At 37.4% G+C, this 24,438-nt stretch overlaps 1 protein-coding gene and 1 long non-coding RNA gene across 3 annotated transcripts in view; one reads left to right on the top strand and one right to left on the bottom strand.

Annotated features, from left to right (window-relative positions):
• LOC138223971 (myosin heavy chain, non-muscle-like) overlaps positions 1-24,438 on the bottom strand; it is a 297,800-nt gene that overhangs the window by 19,013 nt on the left and 254,349 nt on the right. The gene's annotated exons all lie outside the window — the stretch shown is intronic.
• On the top strand, positions 30-8,643 carry LOC138223982 (uncharacterized). The gene is made up of 3 exons (XR_011182371.1): positions 30-119; positions 6,896-7,419; positions 8,062-8,643. It is a non-coding gene; the product is annotated as an uncharacterized lncRNA (long non-coding RNA).

Raw genomic sequence — 24,438 nt, 5'->3', positions numbered from 1 at the left:
TCTGTAGCTTTGTATCAGTATTGTGTGCGGGGAACTGAATCTCTCTGCCAGGAGCCCACAGAAGCACAAGATCTATCTACAGATTACACTACTCACAGATCTTAACAGTGTTAACAAAGGTAAGCAACAACAATTCAATTGTTAATCTGAGAAATGCACTGATTGTTAGAAAAATACATACCCAACACTTTGTGAGTAAATTTGAGTTGTTATTGTAGTTTTTCCTTGTAAACTATTTTACTTAACTGACTGTATCTAATGAACTACTGGAACTGTGCACCAAATCTTCTATTCTTATTGTCAACAGTCCCAGAGGTGGCTGTGAATGCTAAAATAATAGCTAGAATAGTCCCTGTGCAAAAATCTGTGACTGTTACAGCTGCAATACAAAAACAAATGGTGAAAGTTAATGCAATGATGCATGTTGGAAAATAAGTAGTAAAAGTTTTTTTTTTAACGTTGTAATCTGTAAACAATCTTGTATATTTTATATATGTCAGGGATATGTTGTTACAGAAAGAATAAGGTCTGGATCCCGAGATGAAGTTAAACAGATGTGTTTATTGCATGCAAGGAACAATAAAGCCGAAGTCTTGTTTCCCCGCAAGAAACAACAAAACCGAAATATTGTTCAATGTGCCGGTACAAACTTTTAGTTTATTTAGTATTTTCTTTCCGCTTCTGACGTCACTTGGTATTATGGTAAAGAGGGGGGTCATGGTATTTGGCCAGTTTAAAGCTTTTTGGCCAAATGGTCAGGGATTAAGTCCCAAGGGGGTTCCCTAGCTCTTTTAGCTTGCATCTGGAATCCTTATCAGTTCTCCCTTTCCTGCCATAAACTCCTGTTGCTTAGAAGTCTAATCTTCATGCAGAATGAACTTAAAGTTAACATCTTGTATCTTTCTTCAGATATGAAGTGTTTAACTACACCTAACAATAATTCTTAAATCTAATAATAAATCTTTAAGGATAAACAATGAATTACTGAAGTTGTCAGATGAGTGAGTACATGCAGATGAGTACATATGTTGTCCACTCCAAAAGAAGTCAACAGGCTTACGTTCTTGTTTGCCATGGTGAAGGATTCTGGTGGCTCTGTAATTGTGTGAGGTGCTTTTCAGACATGGTTAAGGGCCACTCAATCCCCCTAGAGGACAAGAGGACAAGATAAATGCCAATAATTACAATAATTACAAAATCATGCTGAATAACTGTCACATCCCTCCAGTGGAGTTCTAGATCTTTGTAGAATCTATGCCAAGGCACATTGAAGCTGTTCTGGTGTCACATTGTGACCCTAAACCATATTAATACACTTCATGTTGTCGTTTCCTTGATTTTTATAGTTACCTATAGTTAGGCTTCACAGCCTGCTAGCAGCGTGTATCATAAACCAACCAAGTTAACATCTACAGTATTTCACTCCACTAACAGTGAGAAAAATATAAAAGTTAAATCTTCAGTAAGTTGTGCACAAAAAATTGCAGCAGTCAGCTGACACCCCTACCTTACACGAATCATAAGTTTAAGAATGTTCTTTTTATGAAAATGCAATGCTATGGAACATGAATTGTTACCCAAATTTGAATTAATGAAAGGTGAATTCAAACTATGAAGAAGCAATTTAAAGAAATTTAGAAAGCTCCGGCAAATGTAGAGAGTTAAAAGGAAGGTGTCATGCAACTCATTTCATATCGAGTGTACACCTCATATTCCACTAACTAGTATGTGTGAGAGCTAGCAGAGAGCCTATGGAGTAGTACAAGCCATGTGTGATATGAAATATAGATGAATGGGTTTCAGGGAATTAATTACATTCATAAAAAGAGGTATGGGTGAAATTAATCTGAAGAGGAAATTTGCCACTTTAAGTAAATATACTGTACACTTCTTAAGATACCTAATAGAGCACACCAATGGTTTGCCTTAATAAAAAGTAACTGAAAACTGTATCTAAAAATAACTGAAGGAAAGAAGAAAAAATATCACATTCATTAACAAATGATAACATTAACTGGTAACAGAAGTAAAAACATACAGTACATGCAAATACGGTATATAAACAAGCTCAATACTAAAATGCTAAGATTCCAAAATGAATTCAATCTGTAATCTGTAAATAGCAAACTTTGTGTGTTTTAGTTTGTAAATACAGTAATTGGAATATTTTGTCTTTTAACTTGTTGAGTAGTTTATTGCTCAATTACAGATCCAGCCATTCAAAGAGTGTGGTATGCTGCGGTAAAACTTGGTAGGCGTGGCACAACACAACGCGTCATACCGCATCATACCGCATGTTATGATAGTATCTAGAATCACCTTGTAAAACTGCCAGGTAGAGCTAATAAAGCTTACTGTCTCATGTATAGCCTTTGAGCTGTTGCCAAAAAACACCTGGTTTTGAATCCCGGTTGCTACTAAGGGGCAATCGTTTTTCCAATTAAGAATTTAAGTTGTATACTCTTTAAACTTTTAATTTTAAAATGTGTATTACAGCATGTTAATCATTAAACATTAAAAAGTCAGTATATTTTATAAAAGCAAGATTGCTCAGCTGGACAAAAGTACACAACCTTCCACTTCCATCATAAATATTTCAATTTTTCATAAATATTTTATGCATTAAAGTCTTTACAGAAGATATTACTAATAGTATTAATAATAAATGACCTTGGATAGGCTGAAATCTCAAAGTATAACCGTGGTCCACTTTCTTTGTAACTGTCTGCATCAGTTTAACTGTTGCGACGCGAAATTACTTTATTTTTTCATTGACAAAAAGTAACACCACACTCTCTTGTCTCAGTCACAAGTCTTGTGGACTGTTTTGTTGCTCCACAGACTGTTAAACCAAAAGAAAACAGCGCCTCTTTCTTCGTAGCATTCTGTTGATCCGATCACGTTTTCGTTTCCAATCACCCAAAGTAAGTTTTGAGAATTTTCGATTCACCATGCCTATAATGTTTTCCCAAAGATTGCTCATAAATGGTATTAATTTAGGAACATAAAAATATTATGTAACCTGTATATGGTTGGTATTGGTAGTTTAAATAAAAAAATCCACACCAGTATTCCACATTCTTCCTAAACATTTTAAACATCAAAGTCTTTCATTCAGTTACATACTGTGGTTATTTTGGAATAGCTTTTACGTGCTCCTTCAACTATATGAAGTTAACATACTTCATAAAAAGTAAACATGTTTTAACATTTCCTATGAATATTTGCGCTCGGTATAGCAGTAAAAAAACGCATACTTTTTAGAATTTGATTAACAGGCTATAATATAGAATCGCATATCTAAAGAAATTGATAATGATATAATTATATTCATATAGCTCAAATGATCACAGTAGTGCATGTCTGCATCAGTTTAACACTAACCATTGTGATTATGTGTGTGGCGTAATGGCTTAGGCGTGTGCCTTGTATGCTGGAAGCCAGGCGTTCAATCTTAGCTGTCACCATGATATTTCCTCTAACAAATAAACATTTCTTTGAAAAACTAAAATAGCAAATATTATGGACACTATATTCACATTTTTGATATTTCTAAATATCACAACATTTTCGAAGCTAAGTGATTTACAAATAACAATGAATATTTTCAAGCTGCTACTGTACTGCCACTACAGTATAGCTTGTGGGAAATACATTTTCAGTATTTGACCTGCAGCAAAGTTTAACTCATTCAGAGCACCCTACAGTACATTACAAACTTTCTTCACAAAATTCTTTAATTCTTTAATTCTTTAAATGAAGGAAGAAGGGTTATTTTTATAATTGGCACTCCAAAATTCTGGCTGATTTAATTCCCCTCATTTAGCTGAAATGGATAAAGAAATCAAGCAGTAGTTACATGTATTGAAAGGCGTTCTGTTTTATTAACAGACACTCCGACTCAAACCTATGTTGTACAGTGATATAGATGTGGGTAATGTCATCCCCATTAAACAATGTGCTTAATGCGCAAATCCTGCTAAACACAAAAAGAGTATTATTGGACAATGTTGTGTGGCTCTGGCAGAATTTCTCTGTAAACTGAAGAGTTATAGAGGAGACACATTGTGTATCATCTCTTTTTACACTTGTAAGAACATTCCAATGTTAATGTAACACGGAAGATATTATTAATAACCTTTTAAATCTGAAGTTGTTAACTCTACTTCACACCTGCATGTCAAAGATCACAGTTTCAAAGTAAAAAAAAACATCAAAACTTTGATTGGATGAGAATGTCATGATTGTTTCACATGTATGTGAAACGTGACAATTTGTTACAGTTACCATCAGGAGAAAAAATGTTTATTTTTTATTTATTTGTTGCTGCTGCAGTGGCTTGCAATGGCTGGATAGTTAACACTTCAAAATTGCTTTATCAGTCTGTCCGTGGGGGAAAGGGGGGAGCTCTCCTTGACAGCTGACATTCCTCCATACACTTAAGTGAAAAATTTATAAAAACGCCAATGTAAACATCATATTTACAATTGATTGAAAATAAAAATGTTAAGTTCTCTAAAGCTTTCTCAGTCAAGTACAATAATTCATGTAGGTAGCTGTGTAGGCATATGTAGGCAGCAAAAGATCAGCTTAAGAGGGAAGAAAACACTTTCAGAGAAAACAATGTTTAAGGTGTGAAAAATAAAAACCTCCATTCAATTGCAGCCTAAACCTTTCCCCACACACCCTGACCCCACTGCGATTGGAATATACATAAACAAAGCACTGAAAGCTTTACAGTAAATGATCAGGCGTTTCGAAGACGTGGGGATACGTAATTCTGGTATTATGAACTCACACCTGGGATTCGATTAATTTAAAATAAGTTTTAATTTTTTTTAATTTAAGCTAATAAAGATTCATTATTAATTTAAGTGTTTCAAATGTTTAATTAAGAAGTTAAAAGAACTTACAGCTCACACAAAGACTCAAACAATCTATGTACATAAAAGTGTTTTAACTGTCTTTTCATATTGTCCTTCTTTCAGTTGGATTGCATGATTACTGTTATGATTTCTTTATTATTATTGAATCCATCAACTCGTTCACTTGTGATTACTTGGAAATATTTTGACATGTTCCTTTTAACTCTGAGTTTGTAATGTCGGGCGTTCTGAACGAGTTGGCCTTTGATGCAGTAGAAATAAAATGCATTTCCCACAAGGTGTACTGTAGTAGCTTTAAAACGATGCAACATCATGCTGTTTGCATGTGGCACATCTTTGTTCAAGTTTTAGAAGTACAGTATGGAAAAACTAGTGTTAAGAAAAAAACAGGATATTTTATTTATTTTATTTTTAAAAATGAAATAAAAAATAAGACACAATGACGTGTGCCTGCCTTGTTCAAACGTTGTGTGATTTTAAAAGCTGTAAAAACTGGTTTAGATAGCAGAAAGTAATCGCTATTCTTGCAAGTACATTTTATATTCATTTTGCTTCTGTGTGCTAGCTGAAGTGTTAGCTAGTGGGCAAAGTTATTGAAATCTGAAACATTGTGTCTCATAAATAAGTATTTTAATATGCAAAGCTCATGAAAACTGAAGAAAACAATGACTCTGAAAAAGATACAAGAAGCTTGAAATTATTATAATTAAATTGATACCGTTAATAATGACCAGACACATTATTATAGTTTCAGTGGTATTTTTAATACCACTTTGTTATTCTCAATCCTAATTACAATATATACCATTTCATTTTAAGGCTTGAGGCGTCTGTGAAATTCCCCACTGAATAAATTTTTTTGAATTAAACCGGTTGAAGAGTTAACAGTATTCACGTTTTCTATTTCATTATTAATATAACTTAACAGTGAATAGTTCAGGTGGGTAGCTGCGTCAGCATGCGTAGGCTGCAAAGGAACAAGTAATAGGTTTATTCCATGCTGAAAAAAAAGAAGAAAGAGAACACAACGTTTCGGCCATGGAGCCTTCTACAGGTGTGAGAAGGCTCCACACCTGTAGAAGGCTCCACGGCCGAAACGTTGTGTTCTCTTTCTTCTTTTTTTTCAGCATGGAATAAACCTATTACTTGTTCCTTAACAGTGAATATGTTATAATATACAAAAAAATGTTAATATAGTGTACATAATACTTCAACATGCGTGAATGAGTCAAATTAAAAATAAAACGTGTTAACAAAGAAAGTGGATTACAGTAATACTACCAGCTATAAAGATACATAGATTAAGATCCTTAAATTAATACTGTTATTAAATTCTTTGGATACACGATTCCATGTTATGTTCCATATTAATCAAAGTCTAAAAAGTTTGCGGTTTTTTACTATGATAACGAGCGCAAATATCCATAGATGAGGTTAAAACATTATAACTTTTTATGAATTATATAAACTTAATATAGTCAGGATCACATACAAATTTTTGCAAATTAACCACAGCATGTAACCAAATGAAAGACTTTAAAATGTTTAGGAAGAAAGTGAATACGGTTGTATATTTTTTTTATTTAAACTACCAAAACCAGCCATATACAGTTTACATAATATGTTTATGTTCCTAAATTAATATTGTTTATGACCTTCAAACATGTTGTGCTCCTCTTTTGTTTGTGCTCAGCTACATAAATTTCCCTTTAGTTGTAAAATTCCATATTAATATTCAATATTAGGTGGATTAAAACATGCACAGTAAAGAGATTAAATGATTATATCGTTTCACTAACAACCAATACATCATAAGACCCCTGTCGTTCATTTTGGCTAGTCAATCACGTACTGCGGTACAACGTGGTGAACTGTAGATAATTTCGCGTGATACGGGGTTGTACCATTCATTTATAATGGCTGCATCTGCATGTTTCACAATATTGAACTTAAATCTGTAGTAATAGCTGTTTTATTGAACTCTAATACTTGAATCTTCTCTTCTGTAGAGAAATCATGTCAGTGTCAACTGTAGAGACACTTGCTGTCATCTGTAACGAAGACTTGGAGGAATTTGTTGAGGCTGTTATATCATTCATGAAGGAAGGTGTCCTCTCACTGCAGAATCTCTTTGCGATTCTCCTGGTTGTGGACAGAAATCACATGGAGCAGGAACATGCAGACATTAGGAAACTGATTCTGGCAGCAAAGGAATGGCTAGAACGATCAGATAAAGCTGCAACATGCAAAGTGGAAAAGGTGGACAAGCACTGTGAGGAGCTGACAATGGAGAAGGGCAGGCTGCAACGAGAACATGGTAGCAAGAGAACAGAATTGGCCAACCTGAAAGACCAGCTCACAGCCAACACTGAAATATTGGAGAGACACAGAAATGAACTGCAGTCAGCAAAAAGTAATCTTCAGTCCAAACAGCAGATTGTTAATGATATTAAAGCCAGAATGCAGCATGATGAAGCTATTAGAAACACTGGAATTGGACTGATGTTTATTCCTATTATTGGGACTATAATAGGTAAGTGCTGAAAGGGGACATGTACAGTAATAATAACATTTGGTAGAAAGAAGTGCCAAAATTGCTTCTACCACTGAATCGACATATTTACATATCCACATTATACCCCAAAGTTACTTGAAATCAGAAGTTTGTTACAGCATTAAGATTAAAAAATACTAGTGTTCTTTATTTACTCTACAGTGAAATAAAGAAAAAAACAGCCACAACCAAATACCAAAACGAAACCTTCATCGAAAAGTGTAAACAGAAGCATAAAGTCTCTGACTATCATAGCCAAGCAGCTAAGCCATTTACTGGCTTCAAAACAATATTTACACAGTCTCAGTCTCCCTTCGGTGGTCAGTCAGTCCTTTTCTCTATGTTGAGTGGAGCTAATAGGCCTTCTATTCTCCAGATGGCAGACATAATTCCATTGACTTACACAGAAAGCCTCCACTTCCCACTTTTAAATTTCTCCTGGCCAATTATCTTCCAGCAACTGGTCAGGTGACTGAAAGAAGCATGTTATTCCCCCAGAGGTTTCTGGTGAATGTGCTTTCACACAAGGATGATAATAAAATATGAAAATATCAATTCATATTGGTCTTTCCTGGACACAAAATAATACACTTGTTTTTTTTTCCTTTTTTCATTTTTCAGGAGCTACTCTGATTGGTGTCTATCAAACGGACTTAAACAATGCCACAGAGGCTGCCAACACTGCTGAAATGGCTTTGAGGACATCTGAGGAAAATGTCACCACATCTCTTAGTAGAGTAGAGGAATATGAGCAAATGGTTGAAAAGAAGAGAGAGGAGCTCAACAACACTGATGCATGCTTAAGAAAAATTCAGAATGACATTCAAGACATTTCCTCTAAGATCTCATACATGGTGACTGTCCAGCAAGACTTGAGGAATGCCACACAGATGCTCAACACATTGTCAGGGAAAGCACAGGTGTTGGTGAAACAGACTGAGTATGTCATCATCTTTGATGTGGTGATTAACATTCTACAGGATATCTCTCTGAAACTGTGTGAAATCTTGGGCATGGAAAAATACCATCTTCTCTGTCAGGAAGATATTGCAACACTCATAAGTGCTTTGAGAGAAGACAATGAGAAACTGAAAGCTATTTCTTTTCAAGAGGATCAGGAAACTATTGTATCATTAATATGAACAGGCTTGTCATAAAATCATAAAATTAATGACTTACTCAATTAAAAAATAAATAAAACAAGGTACTGTTGTTGTGTAATACTAGTGAGTGGCTTTATAGTTGCAATGGGAAAAAAGTTTAACCCTTATACAGTACAGAGCTCTAATCCTAATCTGTACCATCATTGTTTCAATGAAAAGTGTATAAATACTGTATTTTTTGGTTACAAGCTCACTGTGGATGAAAGTTATATTGTACTCTGCTCTCCCTGGAGACAGTATTTGGTAGAAATGTTGAGATGTCGGCTGACATACTGTATAGATTTGCCTCTACTGTATGTTTTACATTCACATTTATCAGTATTTGACACTCAGTAAAATGCAAATATGTCTAAGAATATCAAAGCATTAGCATTAGTTTTGTATCTGCAATCTTATTTTGACATTTATCAATTATTTTTAAATGTCATATACAATGCTTTCTCAATGTTATCTTTTAATAAAGTAGCAGTGAATGAAGAAGCCTGATAATGATATTATTGGGATAAATAAAACAAGGCAATCACATTGGTTTTGTGCACATTAGTTTGCACAAATAATGTTTTACATTTATATAACACAATAACACTTAAATCAGAAATGTGTCTTTCATCAGGGGAACTTCTAGAAACATAAAAATAGTACAAGTAAACATTAAATTAAATATATTATTGCATAACAGACATCAACCATACAGTATATTATAAAACATTTTTATTATATCACACTACGTGAACAGTGCACTTACAGAGAGGGGCTAATACAGTTACAAATAGGGAGTTGTGAAAATGAAAAAATCAAAATATCAGGAAATGACCAAGCAGATTAATCAATAAATGAAATAAATAATCATAATCCCCAGACTTGTAAAACATTGTGGCCAAAAATACACCAGAGTGGTTGGTATAGTTAGTGGCACATGAGCTCTTTGTTCTCTGGGACAGCTTTGGTGAAAAGAGTAATAATTCAGGCACACTGGGATTAACAAATATTTATTAATAATGACAATGCACACACTAACGCACACACAATATAAACATACCTCACGCAAGTTATACTATTGTATGTACAAACTTTCAAATAATGTGTCTCAGAGGCCTAAAGTTATCAAGAATTTTTATAATGCCTACAATATCCCAAAATAAAAGATAAGTCTTCTAAACTAACCAGAATACAACCTGTGGTTAAATCTTTCACTGTAAACCCAAATGCCACTAAATGAAGGGAACCTGCTGAATCTCTCCATTTTAAAAATCCACACACTAGCCAGGAGAGGCCATTTATTAACCAAAGGATTCTTTACACAGGAAAACAGACTTCCCTAAAAAACAGAGAATAGCAAGCTCTGTTCAGTACTCTACTTACAGTAGCTCCAATCTGGTCTTTTTGGGTGATCTGGAACAAGAAGCTCTCGAGATTTAGGATTTGTTAGTGTCAATAAAGTCATCCTCATAAACAAATTATTTTATATTTGCCATTAGGACTGACTCCCTGGATATCATTAAGATTAAAAAGAAGAGGGGGAAAGAGAACACCCTTGTCTTGTAATCTATGTACAGTATAATAAAGGATTTTTATATAGATAATCTAGTAGAAACAGAAGTACTAGATACAGATGCACCCATTCAGAATGCACGGTAAAACCCCATACTGCGTGAAATTATCTGCAGTTTAGCGCGTTATACCGCAGTATGTGATTGGCTGGCCAAAATGACCGACAGGTGGCGTACGTGTGTAATTGGTTGCTTCATTTAATGTCTTTACTGTGCATGTTTAAATCCACTTCATATTGAATATTAATATGGAATTTTACAACAAAAGGGAAATCTTAGTAGCTGAGCCTAAAAAGAAGAGGAGCATTACATGTCTGAAGGTCATAAACAATATTAATTTAGGAACATAAATATATTATGTAAACTGTATATGGTTGGTATTGGTAGTTTAAATAAAAAATACACACCAGTAATCCACTTTTTTCCTAAACATTTTAAGCATCAAAGTATTTTATTCGGTTACATATTGTGTTTATTTTGGAAACGTTTTTACTCTTTCTGACTATAATAAGTTTATATACTTCATAAAACGTTATAATGTTTTCACCTTTCTATGAATATTTGTACTTGTTATCACAGTAAAAACACACATACTTTTTAGAATTTGAATTATATGGAATATAATATGGAATCATGTAAATTAGTAACGATATAATTACATTAATATAGCTCAATTTATCATGGTAGTACACTTTCTTTGTAAACATCTGCATCATCATTAAGGTGTTAAGCAGTGTGTAGGTCAGGGGCTTAGGCATGTGCCTTGCATGTGAGAGGTCTGGGGTTCAAATCCAGCTGTCGTGATGAGTTTTCTTTGAAAAACTAAAATAGCAAATATTATGGACACTATACTGAATTTGTTGATATTTCTTAATATCACAATATGTACAAAGCTAAATGATTTATTAACTACAATGAATAATTTCAAACTGCTTCTGTACTGCCACTACAGTATAGCTTGAGGGAAATAATTTATTTGTCCTGCATCAATCTTTAACTCATTCAGAGCGCCCTACATTACAAACTCCAAGTGTTTCATTTTGTCTATTGCTACATCGACAGCAATGTAGTGAATAGAAACATGTCAAAATGTTTCCAAAATAACCACAAGTGAATGAGTTGAGGGTTTTGATAAAAACAGAGAAATCAGAACAGTGACCACGTGCTGTTTCATGCTAATCATGCTTACCCAACTGAACGAAGGACACTTAATTCAACACGAAAATACTTTATTCAAGGACAAAAAGTAACACCACACTCTCTTGTTTAAATGGATTGTTTTGTTGCTGCACAGACTGTTAAACCAAAGGAAAAGAGCACTTCTTTCTTCCCAGCATTCCGTTGATCCGATCACGTATTCATTTCCAATCATATCTCCGATTCACCATGCCTAGAATGGTTTCCTAGAGATTGCAAGGCAAGGCCCTACCTGCTTCATTTGCGCATAACAGCCGTCTACCATCCCTCCTTCTATTTCCCTTGATTATCATCCAGTAAACTCCTTAGTCTTCACCGCTGAACAGGCTCCAGAAATAATTAATTCGCCGTGCCCCTTTTCCACCCACGGGCCTGGCATAACAGTAATTACAAGAAAAGTATTTCATAATTATGAGATAATTTGTTATCTTTTAATTCCAAGATACTGTTCTCGTACTTACGAAATAGCAATGCTTACGTCAGTGTATGTACAACCTGTTATGTTGTTCACTAAACACATTTAGAAGCTACAGTGAGCTTGGCTGGTTTAATGATGGTCTCAATATCCAACACTGCAGAATTTGTATGGATCTACTTTTGACTGGGGTTTAGTCAAAAGGAAATCTTGCAATTTTTAGCAAATATGAACAGAATCATGATAAGCATTAGGATCAGTTGTGTGGGATTTAGAGATAAAAGCAATGATGGTTCCGTTATGAACAGTTATAAGTGCAATCAGTTCCATTGCTTTAAACTGTAAATCCACACATACTGGTACTGGTACTACTCACCAGGTACTGACCAGGCTCAACCCTGCTGAGCTTCAGTGGGTAGCCAGTTGAGAGCTGCAGGGTGATATAACTGCAAGCAAAAATGACTTATGAAAATAAAGTAGAAGAGAAATTTAAGCAAGGCAGGACATTAAAACACAATATCAGTGAGGGCCAAACAAATTCATCCACGTGGATGGAATTATTGGATATACCCGTGCCATGATTGGGTGACGCTGCCTGAACTGAGGTCTCCATATATGATGTCATAGGCTGTTCTCCTGAGCTGGGTACACCGGGAAGCACTGCTTTGTGTGCTGGAGAAACATAGGACTCAACAGGAGATACTGTGTACGGTATCCTGTAGGCTGCTTCAGAAGAAAGCACACTTTACCTGAATTCTCTTCCAATGCAAAAATACATCAGATGAGACCAGAACTTAATTCACACTGTATGAAGGGCGGAGTACAGTGTATGTTTAAAGTAATTAAGCTGTTTTATTTTCATCTATACAATGTTTAATACAAAATCATTGCACTAAATAATTATAAAGATAATCAATTGCACAGTGTACTATACCTGTGTAGCTATAGCTACATGACAAGATAATGTTGACTGACATAAATAAAATTGAAGTTTATGATACAGATTGCATTGGTTGAATAGGAAAAATTAGAATCCTTTTAAAAAATGCCATGTATTAAATGTCATTAATATCTATATTTCTGGCACCTTGAAGTTTAGGATCAGTAAGATTTTATTCTCTCCTTAAGAATCTACACTAGAGTTGCATTTTCTGTTTACCTTATAACTGTATGTGTTTATTCATAGTTTAGATCAGTATCTACCACCTCTAAAATAATTTGAAAGTTAACATTTCAATGAGTCCCACCCGTTGCAATTTGGGCGGGAGTTTCACTCGTGAGTTTTCTTCCCACTGACTGTCATTTCAGTGCATCACAGGAGGTCAGGTAGGCTTCTGCTCTCTGCTGTTTAATTCCTTGACGGGTCATGGCTTCGCCTGTCTGGTTATGGATGTTTTGAGTTCCACTGTTTCCTACTTGCACACCTACTGATCCTGCACTAGATCTCCTGTCTGCTGGTCTCGTGGGCCATGGTCCGTGGTCACTCCCTGACTGCCTGTGTTCTGTTTCCCTGTCTGTGTGGGTGGAAGGGAGAACCTGGGAGCAGGGTGTGACCTGGACAGGGCAGGAGGACCATCTCCGCCCTCTGCCCCTCATCTGACTGTTCCAGAAAACAAATGTTGGAATGAACCCACCAGTGGGGACCCACTCTGTGTCTGAACTTTGCTGCGGCCTCTGAGTTGAAGACTGTTGCCTCACAAGAGACGTGACCTCTTGCTTCCTGAAAGTCTCCGCGCTCCTGTTTGTCAATATCCCCCTGTGAGCTGCATTGGAGTGGCTTTCTGGGGACGAAGACACGTGCTCCCCAGCTCCCCTGCTCCCTAGCCCAGGCTGTGAGGTCAGAGGACCTCTCCAGCCCCAGTGTGGAAGCCTGTTGTCAGTATGATGAACTCAGGTGTCAACGTACAGTAGCTGCTCTGCTCATTTGTTTCTGCAACACTTTCTCCTCCTTGTCAGTTTTGTTTCTCCCTCTTTTCCTTTATCCCTCTGTCTTAGCAGGGTAATTGAACTGCGTCTCCATGGTGCAGGAATTATTTGGTGTTCTCTGTGATGGGGGAGGTGTAGCCCCTACTTCCACCAAGTTTCTCTTTTTTTTCTGCTCCTGATCATTCCCCTGCAGTGCTGGCTGGGCTCTGGGGAAGCAGGAGCAGCTCAACTTGAGTACGTTTGACTTGCCATCTTGTTCCACATCGTCAGGTGTTTTGTCAGGTGGGAGAGCTGCTGGCATTTCTGCCACTAAATCTCTCTTTTCCTTCGTGCTTTGAGTGCTCCTTCTCCTCTGTTATGTCTGGGGCTCAGAGGAAAGTGAAGGACTCTGTCTGCCTCTGTCTGGGGTACTTGACCTCACCTTGGAGGTCTGTGGGGATACTGAGTCATCACTGATATTTCTCCCTTCTGCCTTTGTTGCCGTCTCTTTCTTTTTCCCTTTGTCCTGCTGCGGAACAGCAGTGGCTTCACAGGTACTTGGAATCCTTCTTCCTGTGTCTGGTCTGCACACTGCTGAATTTATGTTTGCTCTACATTTGTCTTCCCATCCCATCCTTTGTCATACTGTATCTTCTTCTCTGAGTGTGTTTGCTGTAGCACATATTTGTCCTGCATCTTTTGCTTATTTCTCCTGGCTACTGTCAATACATTCAGACTCATTTCTAACTTCCTGCTACTCCGTTCCTGTCGTCTGTCTCTCCATATCATTCTCCTGTTGGTGAAGGAGCAGTGTGGCAGGAACAGGGCTCTGTGAAGCTCCAGTAGAGCAGGGTGGTCTCTGTTTCTGTGATTCGGGCAACAGCAGGGGTTCAGTGCTGTGTGGTGTCACTTCCTCGCTATCTTCTGACACTCTGCTCTTACCTTTGTCATTATTTAAAAAAACATCAGCATTTCTTTCTGCTGGCTTATTCCTTATTTTTTCTTTCTCATCCTCTCCACTGGTACCATTTTCACCATGTTGTTTATTTTCTTCCTTTTGTGTTTCAGTGTTAAGCATGGGACCCACCTCTTTTTCCTTTGTCTTCAGTTCATCTTTCATGTTTCCCTCTTCGTTCTCGGGCTCAAGTCTCTTTTGTGCTTCTATAGCTTTTAGTCCCAGGGCTGTGCAGAGGCACGCAGGGGTCTCCCTCAGTGTGGCCTCCTGTCCTCTCAGTTCAGCTGAGGCCTCTGTGTTGGCTGCAGAGCTGTGTGTGTCTACAGGGGGCTGGAACTGCAGCTGCGCAGCAGGGGCTTCAGAGGGGCTGGGTGTGCTTCTCTCTGTGTCTGCTCCACAGGAAGCTTCTTCTCCCAGGAAAATGGCACCAATGTATTTTTCCTCTTTTTGTGCCCTGCTCTACATCTCCTGTATCTCCTCACCTTTGTCAATTGTGTTGCAAACGACATTTTGTCTGCTGGCTCTTTCTTTGTTTTTTCAATCTCATCCTCACCCCTGGCACCATTTTCACCATGTTGCTTATTTTCGTCCTTTGGTGTTTCATTGTTATCTGTAGGTTCTCCCTCTTTCTCCTTGTTTCCCATGTCCTTATTTTCTTTAGGAGTCCTTTCCTCATCCCTGTCCTCCAACTCCTTCATTCTTTCTTCTCCTTTGAAGTTATTGTCATTGTTGGCCAAGACTGCTTGTTAGTGTTTTTGCTGATTATCGATTATCTTCTGTTGGAGTTTTCTCCTCTCCGTCTCTGTGCTGTGTGAGCTCAGTGGGGATGGAGTTGCTCTCAAGTCCAGATTCCTAAGTGGCCCAGGCCTGTTCTGTAGTTCTGTCCGAGACACTGTAGCGTCTGTGTTCTCTCTTGCTGGCACTGAAAGCTTTGCTTCTATTGTCTCTGAGTTTTGGTTGATAGAAGTTCTTGCTCCTTCCTCTTCTGTTATCAACTCAGCATTCATCAGCTTTCTCTTCTGTGTTTCTCTGGCAGTCCCATAGTGTACAATGACAGGACACACACTGGAAACAGCTCAGTATATTTCCCATTGCATCTCTGGCTTCAGACTGAGAAGCAAATCTGCTTGTCTGGTGACTTCAAAATTCCATGAGTGACATCATAGCAACATCATAATCTGGTCTTCTGTGATGTCATATGCTCAGCAACCTTGATCATGCACTTAATGGAGAGATTGTTTTACATTTTATAACTTTGCCTATTGCCCTGTTTGGCATTTTCCCCCCATTCCTTCATGTAAATAAATTTCTAAACCTTTTAAAACATGCATGTTTCGGTTTTGGTAGAATTGCAATATGTGCAAATATCCATTATCGCGCAAATCTACATATTAAGCAGGAAATCTTACAGCTACAGTAGTAGTGTGTTATGATTAATATAATAGAAATTCACAGAACGCAACTGGTAATTTATATAGTACACCATCGGTTTAGCCTGCCTCAGTGCAGAACTGAAGAACTGCTGGTGGGAAGGAGATAAGTTCTAAAATATTTTCAATGTTTAAGGGAGCAAAATACTGTTTCATGTCCCTGAGCTGTTACTAACATGTTTCATTTATTAACACCATCTTTCTGGTAGTGCTTATTATCAAACAGTTTAATAGCACACAAACTCCTGAACCGTCACTGCGCTGGTTCACACATTGTCACATCCAGCAGGGCGCAATTTGCATCCTCCTGTTGCCCCTGGCAACGACAGCATCCGCCCCAGGCCCCACACCCGTCACTACAACTCGATCAGGATGCCCTTCAATTAAACCAAACCTTTTTCATCATCTTGTTAATTAGATGCCCTGTTTAGTTTATTTGAATTGCACTATCGTTGCTCTGTCATTAGAGATCCAATCTCCATGCGAGCGGTCGCAGCTCTCTAAACAAAAGCTTGTTTTTCCTGCTTCCCTGTACCAAGAGACAGCGGTTCTCATTTTCCCTTTTCCCCTTTATGTCTTGTTCGTTTTTGTCTCTCCTCTTTATGCATTGTTTTCATTTTGTAAACTATTCATCCTGCGTTGGCTTGTCAGCCTCCTTTCTTTATTTTTCTTCTGCACTTTTATGTTTCACACAAAACGTAAAAAAACGTAAAAAAAACTTGTTTTCACTGCTGATGGTCTTCAGAGCCTGATGGCTTGTGAATATATCCTGAGGGCTTGAACACCAGCAGCAGTGCTGTGGAAACAAGACATGAGCAGAGTCCTCACTAGCTGGGCAGTGACAGCACTGGGCTCCTGGCTGGCTTGCATGCATGGTCTACACAGGCTCAGGGCAAGCATGGCCTTATCCTTCAACGGCATCCTGTGCAGGAAGAAACACACATCCAGCGTTTATTCTATCTGCATTAGAAGCAGTTTAAAAGGTTGTCTAACAGTTCTAATTCCCTGCCCCTTTTTGTGTGAAAATAGAAGCAATAAGCAATTCCTGGCACCTGGTACAGTAAACACATCCAAACAAAACCACAGAGTCTAATTATAATTAAATAGTTCTGCTCTGTGCTGTACCTCTTCTCACCCTTTGTAACATGGATTTTTGATATTCAGCGTGCGCTTTAGTGAGGTCTGTTGCTGTAGATTTGATTATCATTTTAATCAACATATTTCAAAACAAACTTTTTTTGCATTAAAATAGTGCAAGTGACTGTGTTTCGTGTGAGTGAAAAAAGAAACAAAAGATGTCAGGAAAAAAAGCTACAAATGCTTGGCTTTATTTCTTTTAGTGCTGCCTGGAAATTGTTAAATGGCAGTGAGCTTACATCTGTTTCAATTCTGTAGTGTTTCACAAATGCTCATGCAAGGCAGCTCTGTCATTGAGTCTGACCTGGACCCCTTGGAGATAGTGGCTGAGAGGAGAATGGTGTCCAAACTAGAGGCCATCATGGACAACATCTGTCCCTCTGTGACAGGCTTGTAGAAATGAAGAGCACGTTCAGCAATAGAATGATTCATCCACTGTGCAACAGGGAGCGCTACAGGAGGTCTTCTTGCCTTGTGCCATAAGACTGTACAACGCATCCACCTTGCGTCTGGGCACAGGCAACATTGACAGTGACCTGTTTCTAGACTGAACACATCTACACATATACTGCTACATCTGTTCCTTTTCTTTTCCCGTTTACAACTGTTTTTTGTGCAATATATGCCAGGGACCCATGCAATACATTTATATTTATATTTATATGTATATCTATATTTACATTCATATGTGCAATACAATTTTTCTGCATACTGTTCTGTTCTAGTTTGTTCTTTGTGTGTCCTGGACTGTGAGTAACTCTTTTAGTGCACCCCTCACTGTACTGATTGTATTGTATGTATTGTTTTATTATTATTATTGTATCATTCGTTACACTGTGGCTGTGTTGTCTGCGTTAAGCTGCTGTTGCACTGCAATTACCCTCACGGGATTAATAAAGTATCTATCTATTTATTTCCATTTTTGAGAGTAATTGATAAGTATTTTTACACTACCCCTCTAACAGACAGAAAGTTAAAAAATGCTGTCCTGAACTACAGTCCACACTAATTAAGTGAGAAGATTATTTATGTAGTGTTTGTTTATATTGTACACAAACGACAGTCCCGCCCCCTTGAAGCCTGGACTCATCAGAAGCTGAGCACAGCTGGGCAAGTTCAGTATAGCAGTGGACGATCTCCAAGGAAAACCAAGTTCCTGCTGTCAGTGGAGCTGCTGACCCAGGATTTACAAACGATCCCAGCATGCTTCTGGAGCACAGGGACGCAGTGCTTCAGGAATTGTTATGTTTGAAGGTTGCAGGTGTTGCGTAGTGTTTCAGGTATCTGCAGGGCAGGTATAAGGAGACCGGTGCCCTTAGTGGAAATATTTTGTATTATTTCATTATGACTCGTAATTCTGCTTGTTGTTTTCAAAACACATTCATGGTAATAGCACAGGGTGACCATGGCTATATGCAGACTATAAAACACTTCTGGAATCCAGGATACTGTGGGGGAAATGTATTTTTTCATCACCCATTAAACTAATCTCAATCCTTCTCTGAACTGCGCTGTGACTCCTTGAATCCCTACACAGCCATCCTCATCACCTAATGTTCTGTAGGCGAAGACACGACACAGTTGCTGACATGAACTGGACAGGTTTATTTTCTACGAGCACACATAGAAGCTTTCATGGTCCAGAACATCATACCCTGCAGGCACAAGAATGATAATAACAACAATCTGGGATTTAGGTACAGTAAGTAGGTACAGACAGTAAGTAAGGTTTACAGTAATCAATTCTAGAATACAAAGATGTTTCAAGGTTGTTTGAGAACTACAGTGTGTGGTTTTCCAGGTTTGCAGGTGTGGTGGAGCTCTGTCTCTCCTTTGTTTCCTCTTCTGCACTGACTCAGCACCACCACACACTTCAACAAACCAGCTTTTACTGTGTGGAAACTGAGAGGCACCTGGGTCAATAGTGTGTCTTTCAATCTGTGTTGATTGGCAGCTGCCCCACTATTTCTGCTTAAAGACTTTGATAGCACATTGCTCACATAAAGGAAAAAAAAATCATATACTGTAGTATCTTGTAATTCCAAAATAATTATATTCTAACTGTGAGACAGTAAAGTATCTCATTATTACAAGATAGTCAATTATCTCATAATGACGTAAAGTACCAATGATCATTTGAGTGTATGGATAGCCTATTACATTGTACACTGACAGCACCTAGAAGTTACCGAGAGCTCAGCTGGAAGATTAAGGATAGTGTTTTTAACAGTGTTAAATTTTTCAGAAACTGCATGGAGTTATTTTCAACTAGGGTTTAGTCACAATGAAATGTTACAATTTTAATTATGGCTACAGTTATCTAGCAAATGCATCACAATTGCCAGTGTGTTGTGGAAAAACTAACCCCAACAATACAGTAGCTCTTCAAGACCAATACAGTTCTTCTTCTAACCTGAAGATGGCTCCATGGCCGAAATGTTGTGCTTCTTTTCCTTACCTTTAGGTATGGAATGAGCCTTTACCTCTTCCTGTGTCAGAATTTGACTGGTTGCTAAGACCTTCTGGGAAAGCTAAGGGTGCTTCTGGAAGAGGTGTAAGTGGGACCAGTAGGGGGTGCCGTGCTTCGTGTGGGTCCTAATGCCTCAGTATTTGATGGGGACACTATACTGTAAAAAAGGTCCTGTCCTTTGGATGAGATGTAAAACAGTTGTAAAAAAAAAGATGTAAAAAAAATCCTGACCCTCTGTGGTCATTAAAAATCTCAGGGCATTACTCAAAAGTAGTAGGGGTGTTACCCCAGTGTCCTGGCCAAATGTCCCCATGGCCTTTACCAATCGTGACTTCCTAATAACCCCCCTCTATGAACTGGCTTCCTCACTTTGCTCTCCTCCCCACTGAAAGTTGGTGTGTGGTGAGCGTACTGCCACATCATTCATTTGGGGCTACACACTGCTGGTGATGTTGAAGAGTCCCCATTTCCTGTGGAATGGGGTGTTTAGAAAGGCACTATGTAAGTACTATGTTAGTACTCTAGTAGTAATAGAGATTAGAGACCTGGTGTACAGTAGATATCTGGGTTTTTGCAGGCAGACGGAAGCACTGTAAAATTATTTGTGTCCCCACTGGAAAATGTGCACATTACAATAGGTTTTAATGGGAACTGACTGAGACATCACCTCCATTATGTCCTTTCATTTTGTGTGGACTGTTGTTCAAAATATACGAATTGACAGCACGTTTTTGAACTTACTTAACATATTTACTGTACCTTCTGTAAACATGTCTGAATCACTTCTCCAAATTTATAAAGTAAAAATATTTATTGTAATGAATTCTTCAGAAGATTCTCCTTGGGAGACTGTTGTGGGGAAATAAAGTCTGTTTTATTGACTTAATCATGTTGTTATATTACAGTGGAGACAGTGATGACCTGTTCTGTCTCCCTCTTGTGGTCAATATTCATAACTGCAGCTTTTGTTGTGGTTCTATTTGATAATCAACATATCTGAACAACATCCAGATCCCCGGTGTCTCACATGACATTTAGATACCAATCCTTCTGCTTTAACAGAGGCAGAAGCAGTCTTTAGATCTTTAGTGGATTGTATTATATTTGAAATAATAATAATGAATACATATCACAATATAGGAAAAAAATTGAAATTTAGTTATGATAACAATTATATATTTTATCTAATTGTATTTTTAGTTACAATGTTAATAAACTGTATTTGTAATTTTCTGTTTCATAGCCTGTTAAGTTTAATACTTACATAAATGTATACATTTTTCCTTTGTCTTCATAACACAACATTTATAAATGATTAAGAAACTAAAACATTTCATAGCCTTTTAGGTTTAATAACATAAGAGTATCTACACATTCCTTCTGTGTGTTTAGTACACAATACATACAGTATATAAATGATGTACAAACCCATCTCTGTTCAGTTCAATTGTTGCAGCTCAGCACCTGTTCTCAGTCAGACCTCTGTGGATCCTGCTGAGCTCCTGTAGAGGTTTTTGTACAGACGTGTATCACTCTGAAAGGATAGCTATATCTCTGCTGACAGTAATAACCTCCTGTATCTTCAGCCGGGACTCCAGTGATTGTCAGTGTAAAGGCTGTTCCAGACCCACTGCCAGGGAATCGATCAGGAACCCCAGACTGATGGGTTGTTCCATGATAAACCAGGAGCTGTAGGGCCTGACCTTGTTTCTGCAGGTACCAGCTCAGATAGCTGCATAAAAGGCTGAAGCGTCTGATGAAAGCTGTTGACATCAATGCCTGGCCAACAGCAGCAGCCGTTGCCACTATGGACTACGGAGAGCATCAGGAGATATAAATGAGCAGTCCAAAAAGGGAGGTAAAGAAAAACATATATCTGCACACAAAAAGACAGCATATCTGTTTGCTTGTAATGGTCCATTTGGGTTGAAGATGTGTTAGAGGATCTCAGAATATCATGTACATATAAAAATGTTATATAATATAGTGTAGTATATATACTGTATTTTCCTGATAGTGGTAGCTAAAATTAAAAAATACACAACAGGATTGCACTTTCTTCATAAACATTTTCTGCATTAAAGTTGTTAACTTGTTGTCACTTGCTGTGGTTATTTGGAAAGGTTCTGACATGCTCATTCTGACTACAGTATATTAAGTTTATATACTTTATAAAAAGCTATAATGTTTTAACCTGTTCTGTGAATACTTGCTGTCGTTATTTCAACATGGACTTTTTAGAGTCTGCTTAATATAATATGAAATCGCATAACTAAAGACATTAAAACAATATTAATTTAAGGATCTAAATGCAATATATTTATATAGCAGGTAGTATTACCGTATTCCACTTTGTAAACATCTGCATCGACTCATTGACTTGTGATTACTTTGGAAACATTCTGACCTGTCTGTGTCAGCTGTCTTTCCGAGTGGTGTGTTGGACCAATGGGTTTGGAGAGCTACTCTCCCCCCAGAGGTCTGTGTTTTATTCTTGCTTATGGGACAAGTTTTTCTTTTAACAAACAAACTCCTTTTTAAAAAATAAAATCCTAAATATTATGTACACTATACTGACTTTTTATTGTTTTATATCACAAAGTATTCAATGTTAAATTATATCAATAGAAACATGAATGAGCAAAGGTGAATATTGTCAACAGTGGGAGAAAAAAACAGTTAAACTGGTTTAGTTCGGTTCAATTCAAAATATTAATTCTTCCAGTGGGGCAATTTAAAACAAGCCTTAACAACAAGCATTAAAATGAAACTATAATTATAATAAATACAATCGAAAATAACAAAGTGGTATTAAAAAGACAACTGAAACTGAACTATAATAATGTATCTGATCATTATTAACAATATTAATTTATTATTGATAATAAAGAATAATTTCAAACATCTTGTATTTTACAGTAAAATTAATCAAGCAACGTACATCATTTCTTTTAACTTCAAGATTTTGAATTAGCATTAAAAATAGCTTTCTCACCAGTTAGTTTTATTTTTGAAACATCGTTAAACAAAGCAGGTGTTTATTGTGCTTCCTCGTGACATTACACATGGCAAAATTATACATTTTAATCGATTTTAATATTTTTAATACATTTTAGAAAAGTTTCATTTATACAAATACCACAAGCGATTCTTGATTGTATTTTTTGAATGTTATGTCACACTTAGTTCAATATTTCATATACATCTAAATAAGAAAGGCAGGTGTTAGCATAAACTGTTAGTAATCAATAATTGATATTAACAATTTCACTGTAATAAATTGTTGCCCTTCTTCCACATCTTGAAAAAATATTAATTTACAAGACTTTGTTCAAATATACATTAAATTTGATTATCAGAAAATAAGTAAAATACAAAATTTAAAAATAATGAAAAATGAGGGTAAATATAATAGGGTAAAATAGAATTAAAATATTTTTCTAACTAAACAATCATTAGTAACAATGTTGAACAATGTTACTGTTTTTAAAAATATAATTGTATGACCTTAAGAAAAGGGTTGGCACACTGGTTAGCATGCTTTTTGTATCTTTTTTTCAGAAATACAACAGGAGCACCAGATGTCTCAGAGGTTTACAAAATTAAATTATGTAAATCATGGGTTTCCTCAGGTTATCCCTCGGGAGGGGGATCAGAATACCTCCTGGGTATCCCTGCCTGTCGTAAGAGGCGATTAAAAGGGTTGTGTCAGGAAGGGCATCCGACGTAAAACCATCTTGCCAAAACCATGGTTGCAAAGAACACAAAGCACATACCGGATCGGCCGGGGCCTGGGTTAACAACGTCCGCCATTAGTGCTGTGTCCCAACAGGGTACTAATGGAAATTATGCTACTGTGGGGAAAACTGTAGAGTGGGGGCTACAGAAAAGAAACAAGGTGAAGGGGCCTGGAAGGAATGTTAAGTCAATGAGAGTGGGGAGTTGGAATGTTGGCACCATGACAGGGAGAGGGAGAGAATTGGTTGAAACTATGGCAAGGAGAAAAGTGGAGATCTTGTGTGTGCAAGAAACCAAGTGGAAAGGAAACAGCTCAAGACACCTAGGAGAGGGATACAAGATTCTATATGCTGGAAAGAGTACCAAAATGAATGGAGTGGGTGTGATAGTGTGCAAAGACCTAGCAGACAAGATAGTGAGGGTGGTTAGACACTCAGACAGGATTATCAATGTACAGGTGGCTTTTGAGAGTGGGTTATGGAATATCATCTCTGTATATGCACCACAGGTAGGAAGACCACAGGAGGAAAAGGATAGCTTTTTGGAAGATCTCGAAGAAGTGATTAGCAGAATCCCAGGAAATGAAATGGTGGTAATTGGAGGAGACTTCAATGCACATTTAGGAGAGAAATGCCCAGATTATCCAGATGAACATGGTCAGAGAGGGCTAGGAGAGAGAAATGAAGAAGGAGGAAGGCTACTAGAAACACTCCAAGCTCTTGAATTGTTTGCAGTGAACACAGGGTTCACGAAGAATTATGAGCAAAAGGTGACATACAGGAGTGGTGGCCATGATACCCAAATAGATTACATATTAGTGAGAAGAATTGATAGAGCGAAAGTCCAAGATGCTAAAGTCCTGCCCTATGAGGCTGTTACCAGACAACACAGGCTACTGGTGATGGACATCACAATATTGAAGGAGCGAAGAATAAGGCAGAGGAAACACCCAGCACGAACAAAAGTGTGGAAACTGAGAGAAAACAAAGTAGATTTCAACAGGCTGGTGAAAGAAATGAAAAACAACACAGAGGAAAC

Source organism: Lepisosteus oculatus, chromosome 18, assembly GCF_040954835.1.
Source record: "Lepisosteus oculatus isolate fLepOcu1 chromosome 18, fLepOcu1.hap2, whole genome shotgun sequence".
In the NCBI taxonomy this organism is placed as follows: domain Eukaryota; kingdom Metazoa; phylum Chordata; class Actinopteri; order Semionotiformes; family Lepisosteidae; genus Lepisosteus; species Lepisosteus oculatus.
The sequence above is the reverse complement of the archived record's forward strand: the minus strand, read 5'-3'. Positions and strand labels throughout refer to the sequence as shown.